We start from the raw sequence: 5,936 nt of genomic DNA, 5'->3' as shown, positions 1-5,936 counted from the left end.
ATTTGGAAATCTGCAACCCAAGACTCACTGAAGTCAATAAATAGTGGAAAAAAAGGGCATTCTGGCATGAAGACTGTTTATATGTTATACTGGATTTGTGCTCATATTCCATTAAACTTATTGGAGAGACTTGGAAATCTGATTGTTTTCTATTTCTGAAATTCTGCTCACCTAGAGAACCATCTGCAAACAGCAAGATGCGTGGCTCTACATATCACGTGTGCCTCTGTAAAATGAGGGGCACAGACAATGGCAACACAAAGATATATTAAAAAATACATAATGTAACTTGTCTTAATATACTTTTCTGAGTCTAAAAATATGCCAGACCAAAAGAAACATATTTACATAAAAAGCAGACAAGGTCAAATAACAAAGAAAGCCCTTAATTAGTTGTAATCAACTTTAATTTGCATACCGTATATAATTCCTAAATGATTGTTAATAATAACTTTATATAATGGACTTCCAATTTTCATGAAAATGGCACATTTTGATAAGCAGACACAAAACCCTAGTACTAATAAGGTTTAATTTGCATACATTAGACTGATTATCCAAACAAAAGGATTACAGTATTACTTCTCCATACCTTTATGTCCTTATTATGCACATTTATTAACTTCACAAAAGCTAGCTGTTAGTGACAAACAATAGCCACGGTTGAAAGAGAAATCTAAGGAATGAATAAGGTACATTTTAATGCTAAGGAGCAAAGTTTATACATCATAAATGCCAAATTTAACTGTTTGTTGGCTAAAAGGGCTAGAATTCCACAAAGCGTGCCTCATCATCTGAAAAAAGCAGCTTGCATTTGTTACCTGAAAAAAGAAATGCCCTGACACACTTTATCACTCAAATTTCATAATGGATTTATCTCAAGCTGGGAAGCCCCAACACTGTAGTGTGCTGAGAATTCATGAACAGCCACAGAATTAAGCTTTAAATGTGTAGTTCGAGGGTGCAGTGTTAATAAATATATTTCAACAAGCTTAGTTTTCAGCCGAGTAAATAATAATATAGGTGGCATTAGTATTGATATCGGTTCCTAATGGTATCATTTATACCCTGCAATTAAAGTTTAAGCACTAAATAAAACATTATTAGGAGATCTGGGTTGGCTTTTCTTATATGTGAACACAAATGAAGCTCACGAGCGTTTGGATAAGAGCCAAAAAACTTGAAACTTCACCACAAGCTACTTCCGGGGTTTTCCTCCCAGCTTTCGCTCCTTGGCAAGATACAGAATTAGAACACCAGGAAATGGTTTCTAAAGAAGGCAAGAGAAAGTGGAAGCCCCAGGAATTGAACTGAACACCACCGGGGTTAACTCTGACCCTTCCACACATAGTATCAAATGAAGAGCCACCTGGTAGAAATTTGGACACGTCAATATCCGGTCAGATTCGTGCTGGTGTTGTGCTCAGTGTTCTGCGCTTCAAGTAAAAGAGCAGAACACTTTGCTGCTGAAGGACAAAAGGCTCTAAACCTTCCGGTGCTTCCCAAGAGCGGATGCTCCCTTCACAGAGCTCCAAAGCACTACCAAGGACCAGGTTAGAAAGTAGGTGCCTTTTACCTAACAAGCCTGTATGGACCAGGACTCACCAGCTTTCCCCCTTGGCCTTGCAGAGCCTACAAAATACTTGATTCAATGGATGAATGAGTTCAATGCCCACTTGTCAAATGACTGAACGCTGTGCAGGAAACGCTGGCCCTGAGATGCCCTGCCCCGCTCCCCACCCCAGATGTGGCCTCGCCAATACAAGACCATCATCTTTATCTGATCAAGTGTTCTAGGAGCTGCCTGAAACTGCTACAAGTATTTGAGGGGAACCATCTTTAAGACTGGAAGGCTAATAGAAAGTGATGCTCGTCAAAGTGAACAAAGGAGTTCCAATGAATTTTGGTTTTCCCAACATAACCCTTCAAATCGATTTCAAACTCAACAAATAGTAGCAAAAAACTCTCTGCCGTTTGGTATAAGAACCACCATACAGGACCCAGAACAAAAGAACGAAAAAATGCTACTGCTCTGAACAGAGCCATTATCACGATGCCAAATTAGGGTAGTTAGAAAAATTTCAAAATATCACAATGAAACAAGAACTAATTGCCTTTACATCTCAGTTACTAAACTGACATAAAATGGTGATAAGTGTCTCTAATCACTGCTATTTTGCCAAGCCAAAGTCAGTATCTGAATGTGCCCAAGATGCTTCCACTGACTTCAGCAGGGTCACCTAACATAAAAGAAGAAGATGGCTGGGGCGCATGGGTGGCTCAGTGGGTTGGGCATCTGACTTTGGCTCAGGTCATGATCTCACGGTCAGTGGTTTTGAGCCCCTCATGGGGCTCTGTGCTGACAGCTCAGAGCCTGGAGCCCATTTTGGATTCTGTGTGTGTCTCTCTCTCTCTCTCTCTCTCTCTCTCTCCCCCTCACTCACGTTCTGTCTCTCTCAAAAATAAAAAAAAATTTAAAAAATTTTTTTAAAAAGAAGATAGGACTTTGGTCCTGAAAATAAATAAATGCTATACTAATAGCTTATCCAAAGGAAATATTTAGCTGACAACTTTCTTTCAACAAACTCAAAGGCTTAGCACGTAAATCATATTATTATGTTCTCAATTATCTCTCTCTGTATGTGGCTTTTCAAAATGGGTAAACTCCGGCCCAGCCTGCCTAGGGGCATATTCCTTTTAGCCGGGCAGAGCTGCAGCCAGCAGGGAACCCTCCTCCCTCCCAGGCTGCTCCACCCCTCGGCGAGTGGGAGGCTGCAGTCTGGACCCAGACCCAGCACAAACACAGAATACAGCAACGCGAGACAGGAGAGACAGGAAACGCTGGCTGTCGCCAGGCAGGAACACAACTTCCATTAGCATTTCCTTTGCTCAGACTGATAGCACACACTCCCGAAGAAATAAATTCACACTCCACTTCTCTTTCTACCTTTTCTCTGTACATTGTGGGAGAGAAATAAAGATCTCTTTGTCAATTCAGATGTGCTGCTTTTCATGTGCCATGCTGCAGATCCCAGAGCGCTTCAGATTATGCAGAGAACAAAGGCCGGCTTGCCTACTTACCTGATTACTGAGAAATGTCCCTCTTTAGCAGTGTCTTCTAATGGTACATCAGCCGCCACCGCGACGCAATCACATTCCAGCAAGACTTCTCACAAAGGTACGAAACCCAACTCAAACTTGAGAACATAAAAACTCACCAAATGAAAACATGTGTGAATTATTGTTCTGTTAATCTCACCCACCTATCCCCAAATCGCTACAGCCTAAAGGGGCTAGCTAGAGCCGAAGCCAGGCTCCAAATGAATCCCCGAGACATTCAAATTCTGTGCATACCATTGTACCTCATCTACTTGCATGAGGATATAAACGCACTGTACATTAGTCTGCCAGGGCTACGACACCACTGAACCTACCATCTTTTGCGTGCTAATTCCATTATTTAATATTTTCCCCTCCTGTCAGGGAAGACTCACCCAATCTTTTCACCTGCCACAGTCTCCTCCAAGAGTCAAAAACCAAATTACTTCATTAGAGTTGAGAACACTAGCTCAGAGCACATCCTTCTGATGAATTTCTAAATGCCCTTGAGAAGCAAGAATGGGAGCTAGAGATGGTACCTCGTGTGTTTATTATTTTCTTGCTTTTCACTTAGGCCAGGATTCCTGTTTGTGAAACTGCTATGTCCTTATAACATATCCAAGTGAATGAGTTTTTAGGAGAAGAAAGCATTTTGCACACATAGATTTGATGTCACCACACCGTCTAACAAATCAATGATATATCTGGCGACATTTTACCTATGCCTGGAGGATCATGGGTTCCACTGCACCCAGGACAGTCCTGGGTTTTGCCTGTTGTCCCAAAGAACTGTTAACAGTGCCCCCCCGTTTCACACGAATAAGTGTCCGGGCTTGGATGATAAATTAATTAAGCGGTTTTCTCATCATTAGCATATGGAAACAAGTACTGAGTAACCTAATTTGTGGATATCCGTGGTGAGGGTCCTTCTCAACTTTTACAGCAGCAATTCAACTTTATATTGACATGCTTTACTATACCAATTATTTCATATCCATATTTCATATTGACACTTTGACATTTTTATATCACTTTCAAGTACTTTCATTTTTTTTTTTTTTGGATCTGTACAACAAGCCATATAGTGTGAATAGATATATTAGTATCCTCATTTACAGCTAAGACAGAGATGAATGATTTGCCTGAGACCATACATAAGGCTTCCTTATTCCTATTCTGGAAGTACTCTTTCTATTAAACCCTAATAGAAATCTATAGAATTGAGATGTGACGCTATTTGTTACACCATTCGGTTTATTATTCTAAGTTTTAACTCAAGCTTACTTTCCTAGCAAAAGGAGGCCTTGGAAACAATTCCTACAGTGTTTTGTGCACTGACAATAATTCCTCCACAAGAGGGACTGAATTTCCTGTATCTCTGGATCAAATCAAATTACAATCCAAGATTAAAACAAGATATTTTTGGGGGCCGCCTGGGTGGCTCAGTCAATTGAGCGTCTGGCTCAGGTCATGATCTCGCAGTTTGCGACTTCGAGCCCTGCATAGGGTTCTGTGCTGACAGCTCAGAGCCTGGAGCCTGGTTCAGACACTGTGTCTCCCTCTCTACCTGCCCCCACACACACGTTCTCTGTCTCTCTCTTTCTCCAAAATAAACAAACATTTAAAAATATTAAAACAAGATATTTTTTTAATTTTTTTAAAGTAATCTCTACACCCAACATGGGGCTTGAAATCACGACCCAGAAATCGAGAGTTGTATGCTCTACTGACTGAGCCAGCCAGGTACCCCTAAAACAAGATATTTTTAATTATAAAGTCAATGAGGTTGGGACAGTGGAAGGAAAGGAATTTATGACAGAGTTTATAAGGCTTTCCATTAGAATGCAAACAAGTCTTTAAAGTCTTGAAGCTCTGTCCTCTAAAGAGAAAGGGACCACAGCACAAACATTCTCCACCATGGGCATTTCCAAAAACATTATCTACCTAATAGTATTTGCTTTACGTCCATTCTAGAAGCACTGGGTCCTGGTATACCACCCAACTCTGAAGCCTGAACGACCTCTTGTCTTGGTTTTCAGGACACCATGCTCCCCTGCTCTGACCTCTCTGGTCACTCCACATCCTTCTCTACCAGACCTTGAATTTCACTCCGCTGGATTCCTCAGAGGCTTGATCGGACACACTCTTCCCTTCCCACCCATCGACAAAAGCTATCAACTGGCAGCATGGGAGCCACTTACAATACATTTTTGTTCTCTTTGACCCAGGTCAATTCTTAAAATTAAGCCAACATTTAAAACGGAGACATTTTGTAGTAAAAGCCAGATCCGGACTTCAGTTGAAAATCCATGCAATAACCACATGACATTGTATGTCTGGAAAAGAGAAGGCAGTCTCAATCATTGAGTCAAATAAAATATACATCTGGCCTGCATTCTCATATGTTACCTGCCTGGCCCCTATGGGCAATGGAGCTTGCAATCTCTGTTCCATGTACCTAGTGTGGCTTCAGGGACCATCTCTCCACACACTAACGGAATCCATTTGGACATTTTCTGAAGTCCAGCTCCACACATCTGCATGTCCTGAGGTCCAGATCACATATCTGCATGTCCTCTAAAGTCCAAGCACACACCACATGGCCCCTGCAGTTAACTTTACTCACATATGTCCTCTGTAATCCAGGGACATAGCCAGCTGCCTTCCAAAAATCTCCAACTGAACAATAAAAAACAAGAGCACCTCATATTCAGCATCTTCAAAACCACTTCCTCCTGAACCTGACCACCAGGATGGTTTATCTGAGAATACAAATAATGATTTCAAGCTGAGAATCATCTGAGAATCCTATCAGACACCTCCTTATCATTCAACCT

The sequence above is a fragment of the Prionailurus viverrinus genome, chromosome X (genome assembly GCF_022837055.1).
Source record: "Prionailurus viverrinus isolate Anna chromosome X, UM_Priviv_1.0, whole genome shotgun sequence".
NCBI lineage: Eukaryota > Metazoa > Chordata > Mammalia > Carnivora > Felidae > Prionailurus > Prionailurus viverrinus.
Note: the sequence above shows the minus strand (reverse complement) of the source record.